General features: G+C 42.4%; 1 long non-coding RNA gene across 5 annotated transcripts; it reads left to right on the forward strand.

The window, feature by feature from the left end:
• Nucleotides 1-14,684: 14,684 nt before the first annotated feature.
• Nucleotides 14,685-17,467, forward strand: LOC127323175 (uncharacterized). Of its 5 annotated transcripts, none has more exons than XR_007865436.2 (5): nucleotides 14,685-14,981; nucleotides 15,608-15,708; nucleotides 15,914-16,156; nucleotides 16,251-16,367; nucleotides 17,233-17,467. It is a non-coding gene; the product is annotated as an uncharacterized lncRNA (long non-coding RNA). The 5 variants fall into 5 exon arrangements; XR_007865439.1 differs by having other exon boundaries at nucleotides 15,632-15,708; XR_007865437.2 differs by having other exon boundaries at nucleotides 14,687-15,708; nucleotides 15,914-16,003; nucleotides 16,082-16,156.
• The last annotated feature ends 640 nt before the right edge of the window (nucleotides 17,468-18,107 follow it).

Genomic DNA, 18,107 nt, shown 5'->3' on the forward strand with positions numbered 1-18,107 from the left:
CATTTGAACCTATCATCTTTTCTCATACCATCAATAAAGATTTCAAGTTGGAGCTCAAGTCTTATCAAATCCGCACTTGATATGTCATTGGGGTAGAATTGGGCAAGTCTCATTACCTTTTGTGCATCATAAGAAGAAAATGAATTCAAGGGATTCAAAGCCGCCATGCAAATTAGTAACTCCATGTTGACCTCATCAAACCGATTGTCGAGCTTTTGAATAACTTGATCAACAACACCAAGATAGACTTCTCTTTTATAACGATCATCATTTGTTTGTATTTGATAATACCTATGTGATCTTCCATGAGCCACATAATTTTCTTCCGGTGAAGGAACTTGAATGCCATGTTTTTTGCAAAACAATGTCACCTTTGCAAGGAAACCTTCCCATCCATGAGACCTCATATGTTTCATTTTAGCCTTTGCCAATTCAACAAGCCCCATTGCATTGACAATATCTTGATCCCTCTTTTACAAAGATATAGACAAATCATTTGTGTAGCCAAGAACAACAAGCATCAAGTGAAGATTGAAAACAAAGTCAAATGATTTACCCTTAATCTTTCTTGTTAGGAAGTCATGTTCAATTGGTTGGCATGGCCCTTTCAAGATATATCCTCTCCGAACATCATCTTGATCATTAGCATTATATAATGAAATAGGAATCCTTTCTCCCGGATCATGTGGATGAAAGTGGGCATCATATGACCTTGGAGATGGTTGTTGGGGTGATGGTGAATGTGTTGTTGCATCTTCACTTCCAATATCACTCTCGGTATCGGATTGATCCGGAGTAGTGGAATCAATAAGCGTCAATAAAAGCCCATCGCCTTCTGTTTCTTCATCATCTACCACCAACGGTGGTGGAGAATGTGCCATGGAAGGAGCACTCTTCTTTGCCTCATGTTGCCGAAAAAGTGCCGCAATGTGACTACCCCCCATATAAGATATTGATTGCCATTTTCAATCATATAATCAATTCTACAATAACAATAGGAACAATAAAATTTGTATAAGATATTGATTGCCATTTTCAATCATATATCATCTATTCTAATTCTACAATCTACACAGCTGCCACAAACAAATATCAAATGATTCTAAATTTCTAATACTAGGTAAAAAAATGCAAATACACAAATGGAAACGGAGAGCCAGAGCACAAAGACAGATTCACAGAGAGCCATGCGGCGTGGTTCCAGCTCCAACCTGCAGGTCAAATGGAGCAGCAGCAGCTCGGCCAGCCGGCCAGGGCGAGGGCGGAGGCGGAGATCGGCGAGCCGCGAGCGGGCGATGGCCGACGGTCCGGCCCGTCCGGCGAAGGCCAGGAGAAGGGGCGGGGTCGTGCTAGCCGGCGACGAGAAGGGGCGGGGATCGACTACCGTCGCTCGTCGGCCGTTTGCCGACAGGGAGATCGGCCGCCGCGGCGTCTCTGTCGTTCGCCTGGAGGAGGTCGAGCGGAGAAGGGGTCTCTCGATCCCCTTTCTGTCTTTCCCGTGGTCAGAAATTAAGGGTAGTCAGAAAATTTCACAAAAGTTGGGGTGGGCCACGGCCCACCCGGCCCACCCTGTAGGTTCGCCCATGATTCGGCCGACCGATCGAAGCGAAAGATCGGTCGTCGCGCGGCTCGCTCGCTCCACGCTGCAGCCCACCAACACCAAGCCCAGCTACGTTGAAGCCCACCAACACCCAGAAGCCAAAATACGTATGCACATTTTTCTTATAGAAGACGTGGGTGGGCCTCAAAAATCCATTGGACCTTTCTCTTCTGGCTGTGTGTCTATTTGTGCACCATTTTTTGTTGTTGTAATTACTTGTGACTTTTGTAAAAAATAGATGCCGACTTTTATTGTAATTCAATCTATAGCAAATTAATTATTGATTGACCACTTTTGATTGTTTGCAAACATATGAATTTTTGTTGTATTTGTTTCTAACTTTTGTAAAAATAGACGATGATTTTTGTTGTAATTCAAGTTGTAGCAAAATAAATTATTTCTTAACAACTTTTGAATTATTTGCAAAAATATATTTTTTTAGTTGTAAATAGTCTGTGGTTTTTGTGGATGATGTTTGCGACTTTTGTTGTAAACACCCAAATTATTTGTGGCCTGTGTTGCTAATTATTGTTGTAAATATTTTACTAGTTTGTTCTAAAGATATTTCTGGAATGAAAGCAGACTTTTATTGTAAACATCCAAATAAAATAATGTTGGTTTTTGTTATTAATTATTGTTGTAAGTATGTTTCCGATTTGTTGTAAAGATATTATTGCATGGAAACTGACTATTATTGTAAACACCCAATTAAAAAATATTGTTTTTGTTGATAATTATTATTGTAAATATATTAATAATTTGTTGTACATATATGTGAAGATTTACTGTGAAAATTTTGTTGTAATACTTCTTATTTTTTGTACACAAAGCGGCGGGTTTTGTTGCTATACTAAACAGCGGGTTTTGTTGTAAATATCTGAAAGTTTGGGGGCAAAGGGAAACACGTGTTCGGTTTAAACTGATAGGCTTAGGACCGCGGGTTGATTTTCCAAAAACCAGGAGGCAAAATGCAAAAATCAAAATGCTGCTAATTCTGCACGCCGGATTACGATCGAACGGCGCTGGTACGACCGATCCCCGCGCGCGGATGGGCCAACCGATGGCCAGCGCGCGCCTTTGAACTTTGGTGAATTTGCTTTACCATCAGGACGTCTCCAACGGAGGCAGGCGGACAACGAAATTGTTTGTTTCCATCCGTTTGTGGTAGCTAACGGGCCGGCCAGAGGCCCATGTCCATTTGCGGGTAGCAATGCAACCAACAACGCCCCAATTCGGTCAGCGGTTGAGCAATTTAAGGCCAATTTCACATAGTTTTTCAGCTATTTTTTTGCATCCAAACAAATGTTGTGACTAAAATGTAGCATCCTAATTCATAAAACAAATACAAAGTCATAGGTAATAGTACATAGTTTATTACAATCATTTGACCTAAAATAGAATAAATAGAAAAGTAGTCCGGTTTCCAACATGATTTCACAAATGTGGTACCATATCTTTGTGGAGTTGGTTGTGAGTTACACGGTTTCACAGTTCATGATGGATATGAAGAAAATCAACTAAGTCTGTCGACGGTTTGGGCTCGGACGCAACCAACTCACTCTGAAATCCCTAGCCTTGGGTATAAACGTTGTCATCTCGCTGCTCACTGATCATGTTCTGCATGATCACACAAGCAATCATGATCTCTCACACTATGTCTCTGCTCGATGTCCTAGCGGGGTGTCGAAAAATAGCCCAACGGGATTGCAGCACACCAAATGTGTGCTTCACATCCTTGCTAGTAGATTCTTGTGGACCTCGGGTAGTGGTGACTGGGACTTTGGCCTCTCTACCGCGGCGCCAACAGCACACTACAACGGCAGCGAGAGGCCTGGATGCGTACTCCTATGAAATTAGGCCAGAACTAGTAGAGGAATCGACTGTTGCATGCAACGGTGGCGGCGGAGGGGCGGTAGGGGGTGAGGTTTCGGGAGGGCAGGTCTACCGGGTGTGTGTCTGGTTGGAGGGTCCGGAACGGATAAATAATCGCGCCACGTGGACACGCAACCTATTGGCTAGACCGCAAAGCCGACCTAAATTTTGGTTGGGAATACACTGAAATGGATCAGTCCGAGGGCGCAGTCCCTTTGCGAGTTACCTTTAGGCCTCGACATTAGGACGTAGCGACAAAAAACATACAACATGTGTCCATTTGTGGGCCTCCGTTAGCGATGGCCTTATGGTGGCCAAGATTGAACGAATTAATAAAGCCATATGACAGTGTACATAAGTCGGACAATTTTAATCAATTAGGTTTCATAGATTTTCTGATATTTATTTTTATATGGGGTATGCTAGTTTTTCATGGCTGCAACATCTTGATAAAAAAATATTTATGTGTATAAACTTACCATTATTCTTTCTACATTGCACCAGTAACTCACCACACGATGAGCTGTTGGTACCAAAAATACAACATTATTAGATGAAATTCAATGTAGAGAGATAACTTTGCAAAACTGAATTGTGATAGACTAGATAGAGAAACTAGGTAGAGAATACACCATGCATGGTTTTGATATAATAGACGTTTGGTCTTGTATATTATATTCAATCAATTTCGATTAAAATGATTTCACAATTTGTGTATTACGTTTTTCTTAAAAGTTCAATCTAATCATATGATATGGTTATACTTACTCGATTCGGACCTTCTCAAACTAGAGTTCTAGAGCAACACCTCTACTCAAACAAACCAAGATTACAATAAACATACGAATAAATGAAATAAAAGTAACACACATACTTATAATAAATAACATATGAAAGTACATCCAAAATAACACATGATCCTTCATTTTATTAGTAAACTACATATAGTTAATTACAATTTATGTTGGTGATACCAAGATGATAAGGGGTTGCCCGATCTTCTCAGTAAGAAACGGTGGTGATGATGATCACGGGATGAATACAGCGGAGAATCACGGATGATGAAGTGGATGATAACTTATATGACGCAACGAGATCTCTCGATTGGTCCCTGTCGCCAATGCAACAGCTCTCAACCGTACAAGATATTCGCAACTCCACACACTTGCACATGTAGCCGTCGACCACGAAACGGTAAGTTGCAACCTTCTAATTCCCAATGGAACAGAAGATTACACAAGACTTTCAGATCTACACCAATATCAAGCAATATGATGTAGGGGATTAAATAGTTTTGCAGAGCAAACAACTAAGAACTAGGGTTTATCTTAAACGTGGTCTAAAGCAACTTTGGGGGCGTCCTGGCACTTATATAGGCGTCCGGGACGACTCCAGGTCGAAAAAGTACGAAAATAACCGACCCAGAATAGATTTGGTCGAGACAGACTCGGACTCGGCCGGTCTGGGATCCGGTCAACCGGGCCTGGGACCGGCCGGTCCGGTTTGGGACCGGGCCAGAGACGGGTGGAACCGGACGGGGTGTCCGGGCTTACTGGACTCGGTCCGGCTGGCACCGGCAGGGCGCCCGGTTTGGGACCGGGCCGGTCCGGCGTGGAGGCCGGTCGACCGGACCAGGGACCGGATGGTCCGGCGGTACGACCGGTCAGACCAAGCCTGGCGCCGGCCTGGACATCTCCTCCTCTCGTGCATGCCTCCCGCTCCTCCCTCGCGCGTCCATGGGATGTCTTCTTGTCCAGCTCCATGTCCAGCTTCACGTCCAGCTTCTTGTCCAGCTGCTCCTCTCCTCCTCGTGTGATGCTTGCTCCCTCCTCATACCTGATCATACATAAGTAATAGGACTTAGGCAGTATAAAGTTCTCATCAATCAAAGTATCACTTAGGAACAAATTCACATGTTGTTTAAGTAGCTTCACACGAGCTCTTGTCATTGGTCCAATCTTGACTTCATTGGACTTGAGCTTCACAGCAGCATCGTCTTGATATTGCAATGACGGAGGTAGTTGTGTGATAGAGATGTCCTCCTCAGTTGGTATGTTCTTTTAAAAAATAAACAATATTCTTGATTGTTTTCTTACTCCTGAACCAACATGCCAGTCATAGACATTGATGTAATTTAGTCCATGCTCTCCTTTGGTCGATTTTTTAGACTTTTTACTGATTTATAACCCCTTTCTTTTCTTGTAAAAATAGGGAACCTAGTCAACTGTTCTTCAATATAAGTTGATTTTTTTTACATAGTCCCAGTGTCTGCCAAAACAAATATGCTTGCAGTAAGTTGAGAAACATGACTTCCCGTTAAATGTATGATGGTTTCTAAAACCCTATTTTACGAATTAACTTATGCTAGCAAAAATACTTAAATTGAATCATTTATTGCTATAAGAAGAAATGCAAAGACACAAGGTCCTCCACGTACTGGTTTTTTTTTTTGAAAGAAAGGCAAAAGGTTTGCCTTAATATATTAATAGAGAAGAACAGAAAGTTTGACAGTCAAGGTTTTAGTGTTACAACCCCGCCATGGGCAAAAGGATTACCCTCTCGCTATGAAAAGACCCAAGTGTTTAGCACTGGCTACGGTCCAAGTCCTAGCCTCCGATTTGATTCTCTCGAAGATGATAGTGGGCATTATTAAAAGTTGTTTAGCACCCAAGTGTTTAGCACCGGCTATGGTTGCCACATTATTAAAAGTTCTAGCATTGCGCTCCTTCCAAATCTCCCACGAGACTAACATGAGAAGAGTAGCCATAGCTTTCCTTCTTCCACCTTGAGCAAAGGCGATGGAAGTCCACCAAAGTTCGACACTATCGAAACCGCTCCAAGAGGAAGGGTCGAAGTCATGGATGTGAAGCCAATCCTGGATCATCTTCCAAATACAAATCGTGAAGCTGCATTTGAAGAGGAGATGGTTGGCGGATTCGTCATGGCATCGGCATAGAGGACACACCCGACCATTAGGCCATCCTCGTTTGGCGAGCCGGTCCACCGTCCACACACGGTTTTGGATGATAAGCCAAGCTAAAAGTTTGCATTTAGGGGATGCCCAAGCCTTCCAAACAATAGCGTCCATACATGAGCGAATTGTCCCAACGAATTGCGCCTTATAAGCCGAAGAGCACGAATATGCTCCATTTGTAGTGAACTTCCAAACAATGGAGTCCGGGGCATTCGCACGAAGGTGAAGCTGCGAGGTATGAGACCACAACTTTGGTGAACTCAATGAGATTTTGCACCGAGAGCCCCTCCGAAGTGTCAAGGTGGTCGACCCAAGCATCGTCGATAATGGATTCCCGGACATTCCAAGATTTCTTGCTCGAGAGAGCGAATATGGAAGGGGCGATGCATTTAGGGCTTAGACCATCAGCCCAAGGACCATTCCAGAAACTCGCCTTCATGCCATCTCCAATGGTGACCTTTGTCAACGAGTGGAATAGCTCCATATCGTCATCATTGCATGGGTTTTCCATTCCAACCCATGGTTTATCCGGCGAAGTCCAAGCAAGCCAAGGCCAACGTAGGCGCAAAGCCCTACCAAATTTCTCCATTGAGGATGCCGAGACCTCCAAGGTAGGTGGGGCGACAAACCGCGGTCCAGTTGACCTTGCATTTACCATCGGTGGCCTTTTCGGTGCCTGCCCAAAAGAAGCTACAGATGGTCTTGGTGATGGCCTGTAGAGGTTCCGCGGGCACCTCAAGGGAGGTGAGAGGGTATATAGCTTGGGAGGTAAGGACCGATTTAACAATGGCCCTCCTACCGGCGATGTTGAAGTATCTCCCATGCAACGGAGCGAGGCGCACCATTGCCTTGTCCTCTATGTACTGAAAGTGGGATCTTTTAAGTCTCGTGACCCCGAGGGGTAGGCCAAGGTAACGCATGGGGAATGATGTTATAGCAGCCGGTAGACCTTGGAGGACTTGCTCAAGGCTAATGTTGTTGCATCTAATAGGTGCAACGAGGCTCTTCTCGAAGTTGGTCAATAGCCCGGTGACCTTGCCAAAGTCGCTTAAGATTTGCGCGAGGGAGGAGATCTCCATAGGGATGGGGGCCATGAAGATGGCCGCGTCATCGGCATAAAGGGAAGTCCGAAATCTAGCGCCTCTTCCCGGGAGGCGGGTAAGCATGCCGAGGTCGGTGGCGACATGGAGGATGCGTTGGAGCGGGTCGATGGCGATGTAAAAGAGCAATGGCGAGAGAGGGTCTCCTTGTCTTAGCCCTCGGCCATGCTTGATAGGGTTCCCGGGAACGCCATTGAGAAGAATTCTCGAGGAGGAGGTGCCAAAGAGAGCCACAATCCAATCCCGGAACCGTGGCGGGAAACCAAGGCGTTGAAGAAGCTCGAGGACATAGTCCCATCTTACATGATGAAAAGCTTTCCTAATGTCAAGCTTGAAGAGGAGGGAGGCCTTCTTTCTTCGATGTAGCCATCTAGCATAATTGCGGACAAACATAAAGTTTGCATGGATGCTTCTAGATTTGATGAACGCACTTTGGGCATGTGAGACAATGTCATTCATACGTGGGGCCAATCTCATGGAGAGGACTTTGGCCACAATCTTTGCAAATCCATGAATGAGGCTAATAGGCCTAAAGTCGGTGATGTCTTCGGCCCCATCTTTCTTTGGGATTAGCACAATGTTTGCGGTGTTTAGCCAATGGAGGTTTCTCGTGCGAAGATCGGAGAAGCGTTAAATGACCGCCATGACGTCAACTTTGATGATTTCCCAACAAGCCTTGAAGAATTTTCCATTGAAGCCATCCTGACCCGGGGCCTTGTCGGAAGGCATCTCCAAAATAGCCTTTTTGACCTCTTCCTCGGAGAAAGGATCATCTAAGCCCGCCAAATTTGGAGTTGGGAGGTCCAGATCACTCAAATTGAAAGAGATGGTGCGGGGGTTCACATGTCCAATGGCCACCTTGAAATGTGATTGAGCAATATTTTGCTTCTCCTCATGGGAGGTAACCCACCCATTGTTGTGTCGAAGCTTGAGAATGAATTTTTTTCTTCTTCTCGCATTGACCTTCCTATGGAAAATTTAGTGTTTGCATCTCCATCCCGTAGGTCATTGATTCTCGCCCTTTGTTTCTTCCGAGCCCTCTCAAAGGGCCGCCAAACCGATGTCTCTTCTCTTGAGTCTTGTACGGATATCTCTTTCCTCCGGCGAAAGAGGCCTACTTTCCATGGCCCGAGCAAGGTGCAAAATGACGTGAAGGGTCATATGGAGTTGAATCTTGGTGAGAGACACATGTGTTAAGAGTTGTAATATCTCGGAATGTTTGTCTATCATATATACAAAATAAACAATATATTCTAGAAATCACATTAGATGGACAAATCAAACATGTGCCTGCTCCGTATTTGGTGTCAAAATAACATCTCTGTAACACAATGCAGGTAACTAGCGAAATTGTGATCTCACTTGGTGCCAGTCCAGGAATCCAATTGATGTAGCCTATGGCGGGCGGTAAAAGGTTTTACCGGACGTCGTATTGGGGGCAAAGTGAAGATACCTTGCCGGTGCTCTATGACCATGCAAATCGACTCACACACGACAAGGACTCGTGGCTGTTGGAGGTGTTGACTGCCTAGCTAACTTGGATATTTATGTAGTGTGTCAATCCATTTGACATTTATTGAGTTTGTTATGGGGTTAAGTTGGCCAAGTTGGAACGAATAAAGTTATAGGACAATGTACATAGGTGGAAAATTTTAATCAATCTGGTTCCATATTTTATTTTCTAACATTTATGGTATGCTAGTTTTTCATGGTTGCGACACCGTGATAAAAGATATATTTTTATGAGTATAAATTTATGGTTATTTTTCTGCATCGTGATAGTAACTCATCACAAGATGAGATGTTGGTAACCAAAATATATAGTTACCTTTAAGAATTTCAACAAAGAGGGCAGCTTCGCAAAATTGAATTGCGATAGACTAGATTGAGAATACACCATGGTTTTGATCTGATAGAAGTTTGGTCTTGTATAATTATTTCAAGAAATTTCATAATCTATGGGCCATATTTGTCTTACAAGTACAATCTAATCGGATGATCTGGTTATACTTATCCAATTTCAACCTTCCAAACTAGAGTCCCAAGGCAACACTTTTTCTCAAAAAAAAAATCATGCTTAAAACAAATGCACACAAAATGAAATAATTTTGACACACATAATAAGTAAATAGCATACAAAATTGTGTCCAAAGCAACAAAATGATACTTGATTTTGTTAGTAAATAACACAATGACAATTTTCTTACAACTAAATAATGCATACTTGACGAGCCATATACATTGTTGCAATGTAGTTGGTGGTGTATATTAGTTGATTTTCTTAGACTTTTTTACTTGTTTATAACCCCTTTTGTTTTGGAAAAATAGGGAACCTAGTCAAGTGTTGTTAAATATAAATTGATTTTTTGTTTACATAGTCCCATCGCAACAAATATGGCTGCACTAAGTTGAGAAATGTATCTTCCCACTAAATGTATGATGATTTCTTAAATTTTATTATGAGAATTTATGCTAACAAAACTAGTTATCTTAAATCATTTTCTTGATATAAGAAAAAAAATACAAAGACACATGATACCCCCACATATACTAATTTATTCCACTTAGATGTCTTGTGGCCTATTTCTATGTGTCGGCATCCGTTTAGGTGAGAGGCACATGCTAAATGTCTTAGAGTTTGTAATATCCCGAAATGTTTTTCTATCTTAGATACATATAAATAATGTATTCTAGAAACCACACTTACTCATGCTCCATATTTTGTGTCAAGATAGCATCTCCGTAACACAATGTACACAAATGTTTTTTTTTGCGAATAATACATAAATGAGTTCGGGTATGATGTAATAGCGGAGGGAAAATACATACGATTTAGGTTGGACTAACCAGCCAACACAAATCGAAACTAAATTCAAATGAACTGATATTTTTTGCACCATAAATTGACTTGCAAGAGGATCTAAGAAAACTGGTTACCGGCCGATAACCTCGGTATTTCGCCGGGTAACCAAAAAATCCCTGCTCTTAACTGTGCTGTGTGGCCATGCAAATCGGCTCGCACGCCCACAGCTAGCTACGACAAGAATTGGTGGGTGCTGGCGGCGTTGCCTGCCTCCGTCTAGACGAGACGACCACGAAGCATACCGCACACGATCGATGACGATGGGCGGCGATGCAGCTGGATCATCTTTTCAGCCGATCAATCAGCACGCTCTGGCAATGCGCGATGACGGACGCATGGAGCCAGAGATATTCACGCCCGTACGTGTCGCTGCAGCCTGCTTTGGTTGGCATCGCCAACCGATACCGATCCAGAGCAGCAAAGCAAATCAAACAAAGCCTGCACCACCACCCATGCATGCATGCATGCATGCTTCCTCCCTCCGCTCTGCATGCGATGAGATTCCCGTGTCCTCTCCTCTCCCTCGGTCTCGGCACGCGCGGGCGTACGTACGCGAATCTTGGCGCAGCAGCTGCTGCTTGCTGCGACGTGAGCAGTAGAAAGTGAGAGTGGCTTTTGGCTGGCACGAGAACGTACATTGCCTGGTTCGACTTGGTGCGCCTCCGGGAAGGTAAAAAGGATGACGCGGATCTGACCCACGCCTACAGGCGCCTTTGCGTACAATCCAGCACGCTGATTGTTACGGAGAGCCAGCAAGTGTGCCATTTTAGAAGTCGAGCTACATGTAAACAATAAGAATTCGTGTTTCAAAGTTTTAAAAAAATCGGAAACAAAATTCTGTAGGTAGCCAATGATGTATGCTACAATGGCGAAAAATCATAATGCAAACTAATTTGTATTGTAGGCTACACGAAATTGACAAAATCTGACAAATTTTATAGTCTTAAATATGCACTACTTACTATAAAATTTGTCAGAATGTGTCATTTTTATGTTGCCTAGAATATGAAGTAGTTTGTATCGACACCGTTGTAGTATATTTCACTGGCTATACCTAGAATTTTGTTTTGAATTGCTTGAAACTTTGAAATGCAAATTATAAGTGTTTGGAGATAAAGGCCTAAGTGTAGCTCGGCCTCCGTTTTAAGTTTTCCAGCACGTTGTCCTCTTTATAGGAGAAAGAGATATTTGAGCTGCCTCCATGGAAAATCGTGAGGCTGCTAAGCCATCTCGAGCGGCCCAAACTATTTCAGGCGCTAAAGGTTAATCTAGACCGTCGCCGCTTCTTGGCTGTCTTGCCTACATCTAATGCAATATTTGGCTATTATGCCAGGAAATTGGGAAGGAATGAAATGCGCCAGAGTTTCTAACTACAAGTCCCCGATGTTGGTTGTCCTCGTCAGTAAATGAAGGACGAGAAACATGGATTCTGGCGGGAGCGGAGAAAACTTACGCAAATTATCGTCTAATCATAAGTTTTGTTTATTTCCTTTGTTTTTCGCCTGCCTCTACGAATTGCTTCTCTTATGTATCAATATAAAAGGAGAAATGTTTTTCCTACAGGGGAGTATTAGCCGGCTCCCCAGCTGTCCAATATGTTTCAGGGAGAATCCATGCGTCCGATCGTGCACAACATTTTTGTCCAACGTTTTTGGGAATGTGACATATATCTGCAACATTCTTTTTTCATAATGTAAAACTTGTGTGATAAAGGTTGCAACATTTTGATTAAACCATCGTAGCAAATAAACTTATGAAAGAAATTTGCACTTGTTTTTTTAGAATGAAAGCACCAAATGGCCAGCTGGCTTTAAATTAATAAAGCTCCACGGCTCGACGGTAGCAACATGCTGGCAGACTAGGTTAAGTTTTACAGACGGGATATTTGCACATTGGCCTCACTTTACATTTTTAATTGCATATTTGCCCTATAACCACCACATGTGAGTGACACGTGTGTGGCAAATATGCAAAGTGCAAACAAAAAAAAGTGTGGCAAATGTACAATTCCCCTGTTTACAAACACGCCCGAAGGCAACAAGAACTAGAAGTTTTAGACATACATGGGAGTATAAAGTAAATTCGTTAGACAAGATTTATTTTGTATATTCCAGTTGTCAGCCTCAAACGAATCATAAATTGTCGATCCACCGGATTTAGGGCATCTCCAACGGCGTGACGCAAACGGACGCTCAGCGACCGTTTGTGTCCGCCGTGACCGGAAATGCGTCTGGCACCACCTCCAGCGGGGCGACACAAAGTGACCGGGCCGTCCGCGGAGACGCAAACCTGGCCCAAATATGCGTCAGGTTTGCGTCTCCGCGGATGCTCGGTGGTCGCGGAAAATGTCCACTCGGTCCTCGCACGGGCCCGTCTGGCAGCGGCACAACTGCTTCGTCTTCCGCGGCATTACTTTCGGGCGGCGCGCTGCAGCCTTTGCAGGGCCGCGTTAATAGCGTGCCTCGGCTTCCGCGAGCGTGCACAGCGTCGATGCGTCTTCTCCGCCAGTACTGGCACCGAGGCGTCGCTTCGGCAGTCTGCGGCCACGTTAATGGCGATGCCTCGCGTGGCGCGCGGCTGTCGCCTACCTCTGCGCACATAGTAATGGTGATGCCACGCGTGGCGCGGCCGTCGCCCTGCCTCCGCGCTATATATACAGGGGCGCGAGCATCTCATCTCCTCCCCACAAACCCTAGCCGCCGCTGCCGTAGCGCCGCTTCCTCTCAAGCAGATCCACCATGAGGAGCGCCGGGCGCGGCCAGGCTGCCGCGCCTCCACCTCCACGTTCACCTCCCACTCCACCTCCTCCGGCGTCGAGCTCCTCCGAGGAGTTCGACTCCGAAGATACACTACAACACAACATAGCTTTGGTAACACAACCATGTAACACATAGTAAATTATGTTACAGGTAAAATTACAGTAACACAACATTTGTGTGCCAACGACCGACAGTGACACAAATTGTATCATATCCGAAAAGGTGTTACAGGGATATCGACGCAGTAACATATACATATGTGTTGTAAGTAATGTGTTACAAGTATATTAACGTAGTAACATGTAGTTGTGTGTTGGTAGGAATGTGTTACAGGCTTACACAGGTGTTGAGATTAGTTATCCGCTGGTTCTGTGAAAGAAGATCTCCCAAGATGAAAATTTTCTTGTGGAAATAAGTAGTGTCGCGTGTCGATACACAACACCAGGCATATGGGACATCCTATTTTTAGGTTTCGGTGGCGGGCACAAGACCACTCCAAATCTTCCTCAAAGGCATAATGACATAGCTCATGCACAATGACTATCAACTGCACTAACGTTGGCGGCATGGGCAAGATGTCTTGCCCTTCCTGGATGACATTAGACCGGTCTTATGTGGACCGCTAGAGTACTCATGTCAGCGTTTCGCATCATCGGAAGAGTGTCCGAATGATACGGGGGAAGGGACTAGACCCATCCACTATTCCACTCCCTGTAGAGGCATCATGAGTAGGATGGTAAGGCATGGTGGTTCGCCTCACCTCACGGATACATTGTTGCCATGTTGCGTCCATTACCACACTACTGGGAGGAAATTTCGAGAACCAATTTGGCTTTTGAATCGAAAATTGGTGGAGGCAGTGGCCCTCTCTTTCGTCCTAAAATACATTGCATTCAGCGACACAAGGATTTGCGAGATTTTTATATATTAGTTAGAGGCCGTCACCAATAAAGATTTGAGTGGTCCACACGCCACATCCACACGACACCAACCAAATTAAGTGTGGTCCCACCAAGTGTATGGTTGTGAGAAGACATGCATCGAGCCTAACCCCGTCGACACGAGAAGGAAGACCATGTCGCCACCATCTAGCATGTGTGATCGTAAAATCAAAGTATTATATCAGTGATATTATTTAATTATAATTAAATGTGATATATGTAAATATTCGCATACTTCTTGCAAAGTTTTTCCTCTGTCCAGTTATTACTGTATAAAATTTACATCCTATTCTATAGGATCTTGACGTATTTTTATTTTATTAGAGGTGGATATTCTGCAAATTTGATCAATTGATCCGAGGTCCTTTTCACACAAAAAAAAATGTCAATTCCTTTTGTCCCGCTAATCTAGTTATTGATTGACTAAAAACCAGCGGAGGGAAATTTTAGATTGTTCCCGCTATTATACACTTTCCCCTCCCATCGATAGACCCTATATATAGAGCCCTCTAATAAATCCCTTATCACCACTAGCGTGAAACAACTAGGCCCGTAACTAACTCATCTTTTTTTTTTGTTGAGAAACTCATCTTCTAATCTAATCTACAGAGGCGGAGTTGACCACCACCGCCGCCCCCAACACCACGCCGCCCCCCACCACCGCACCACCGAGCTACCCACCATAGCCGACCCCTCCCCCCACCGACCACCCTAGCAACAGATCTCCATTCCCCTCCATCTCCCTGCAATCAACATCGCGTCGGCACACCCGCCCGCTGCTGCCCGTCTCGTATTCTTGCCAAGGCCCGGCCACCCTCCTAGCATGGCTCCGGTCAACAGCAGACATTTGTTCAGGCCCCTGCGCCACCAAGGTAATTCGCCAGCCTCCTAGCACGGCTTGAGATTGGTTTGGAACATTCCATACTGAATCAAAAATCCGTGGGCCTGCCGCCTGCACCAATATGTCTGTAGGCTAGATTTTGAAATACCAGGAATTTCTCCATGATTACTCAATTATATCTATACGTTCTAGGTCTTAACGGATTACAAATCAGCAAGACGTCTAGATACAGTTTGCACTTAGGCGTTATTTTTTTCAGTGTTAGACTTGCAGAATCTGATAGTTTTTTTAACATAAAACTATCTGTTAAATTCATCTGGATTTTGTTTTATGTAATCTTATATTGTGCCCTCATAACGGTATATGATTTTCAGTAGTGGGCATATGGTAAACGGCCTGGCAAGCAATATACAAAGTTAACACCAAATAGGCTGGTCAGAAAAGGAAATAATATCGGAATATGAAGTTTCTTCTTACCTAAAATATGGAATTGCGGACGTTTATATATTGCTTAAAGGACGTATGAAGTGGGATGGATATAAAGTCTGTTGTTTCCCTGTCCACAACATCACAGTCGACATTGCTACAATCAACCATTTGCAATTGCGGAACAATGTAATAATTTAATTATACCTTTTGCTGGATTACCTATTTAAGTGCGTTCTAATTGGAGGGAAATAGCAAAGCTGAAGGAACATATAAGAAGGCTTGAAGATATGAATAACAATTTAGCCTATGGGAATTAAATACAAGAAGAGGTAAACGAATTCCTTTTTTCTTCCTCGTGTATGAATTTCTATCAACATTTTACTTTGACTTGTTAGTTTGTAAGAAATTCTCCAAGCAAACAATAATGTCCATTCTCGGTTACCAATACTACAGAGTAAAATAAAGTTAAATGTCAATACATGGGTATATCATTGCTTGTCACTTGAAACCTTGTATTAATATTTCAGTTTGCAGAGAATCCAATGCACTGGACCTGTTGAAGCACGCTCGTCTATGCAACATGGCATGTGCGAGGATAATAATTTAGTGCTTTCAAGCGAAAAGGTTATGGTTATTTTTATATGTCATAAATATATACTATTAAATAGTTTCTTTCTTAAGATTGCTATGCCACCGAACCAGGATTGCAAGCATGATAATGTCGATCAGTTACTGATTCAATAAAATTCATCATCGCCAGATGATTTTGTGCCAGAGGTAGTATTTGTGTGCTTCCGAGTTTTAAAGTTGCACCTTTCTGTAGCCCCAAGAAAGGAATATCACTCCATATACTATTACTGGTTCTTTGTAGGTGAGGGAAATGAGAGATCAGAGCGATGAATCGGTTGCAAGACTATACCAGGAGGGCACTAGAAATAAGTGCGGACACTCAATTTCCTCAAAAATACGATGTACTTCTTCACTTATGGTAAATATACGCACATTGTCTACAACCGCCAAGTTATTTTCTTTTGGGGTTACATGGTGTGCCTTTTAGTACCTGGTATCACCAAAATGGCATTATTGATGTTGTCCTTAATATTATGTGTTTAAGTTACAAATTTATGCCGTTTGGCAAGGTTTTCTTCCTATACTAGTTTGTTTTAAAAAAATCATTGTACTGAGCAGGAGGCACTAACTAGTTGTTAGATTTTCTGATATAATTTGATATTGTTTTCCTTTCCATTGTTTACACGGATTGGTGGGACACGCGCTACTTTTAATCATAGTCGAACATGTACACGGACACATGAGGTAAGACATACCTAAAACAGCTAGGAGACTCCTAAACAATCATATACTAAACACTAGAGACCAGGAAACGTGCACTGACCAAACATCTACTAGCCACGCATTGCTAACATTAGACTCTACCTAGACTAGGGAAAGATTATTTCTAACATGCAAACATTTCATCATTGTCGTTGACGCTAATATAGTTGAAAATATTGGCTAGTTTCGTAGTAGTTCTAAAGATTTCAACCTATCCAAACAAGCGGAATATATATTGCATATGCTACTGTTTGGAGCACTGATCCTGCAACTAATGCAACTAAACAAGTGGTATTGAGTTGGGTACGGAAATTTGCACCTGTGCACATACATGAACATATTCTGGATAAGGAATTAGCAAGGGAAGTATCTGATTGCAAGATATGTGGTGATGCTTTTTCTTTAAGATTCGTTATTGATTGGCCTGCATCTTTTGTAACTTATTTTCTCCCCATCAATATTTTAGAATATTATTTCTCTAAATTAATCATACAACTATGATGTCCAATTTTCTTTTACAGATGCGAATGAAGGATTGAGTTGCGACTGAATTCTCTAGTTCAATCAAGAAGCAAATAATTTTTGAATATTTTGCTTAGAAGTAGTTATAGTTTACACTGATAGATTGAAAATGTAATATTATTTCAGAGGATATTTTTTCTTTGATCGAATTGATGCAAATGCTATGGTGTAATATTCTTCAGAATTGAGTTTTCTACTCAATTTGATATGAATGTTAAGGTGTTGTACCAATAATATTGGTGTTTATTTATATTAATGTATATGAATCCTGCACTATTTATATTCATAAAGAATAAGCATCTTAATATACTCAATGATGTATCGTGCTTCAATTTCTCTCACATTGTAATGGTGCCAAGCATCATAATAAAGCAGTTACTAAATTAATTGTGCATGTGCATAGATTTTATTAAATAAATGAATATTCCATAGATTGAGCACCTAAGTTTTAATAATACTAAATACATTTATTATGTTGCAATAATAATATTGTAGTGTTACTGTTGGTGTTACCATGTAGCTAGAAGTGTGTTACTAGCGTATAAATTATAGTGTTACAATATATAGATATTATGTTACTAATTATGCCATGAAGCTAAAAGGAATGTTACTAATTATGTTACTACAGTTGCAAAAATATGTTACAATCAATGTTCTACGTCTACATAAATATGTTACTACCGGTGTTACTGTAGTTACAAAAATATGTTACCAGCGTACCTAGTAACATGTAATATGCATGTTACTACAGTATAAATTGTAACACAATATTTAACATATGGTAACAACTATTATGTGTGACTAGTGACAACACTTAGTAACACGGCCTAATGGAACACATTCCAAAATCTGTTACTATATGGCCTAGTAACAT

This window comes from Lolium perenne, unplaced genomic scaffold (genome assembly GCF_019359855.2).
Source record: "Lolium perenne isolate Kyuss_39 unplaced genomic scaffold, Kyuss_2.0 unplaced11, whole genome shotgun sequence".
In the NCBI taxonomy this organism is placed as follows: Eukaryota; Viridiplantae; Streptophyta; class Magnoliopsida; order Poales; family Poaceae; genus Lolium; species Lolium perenne.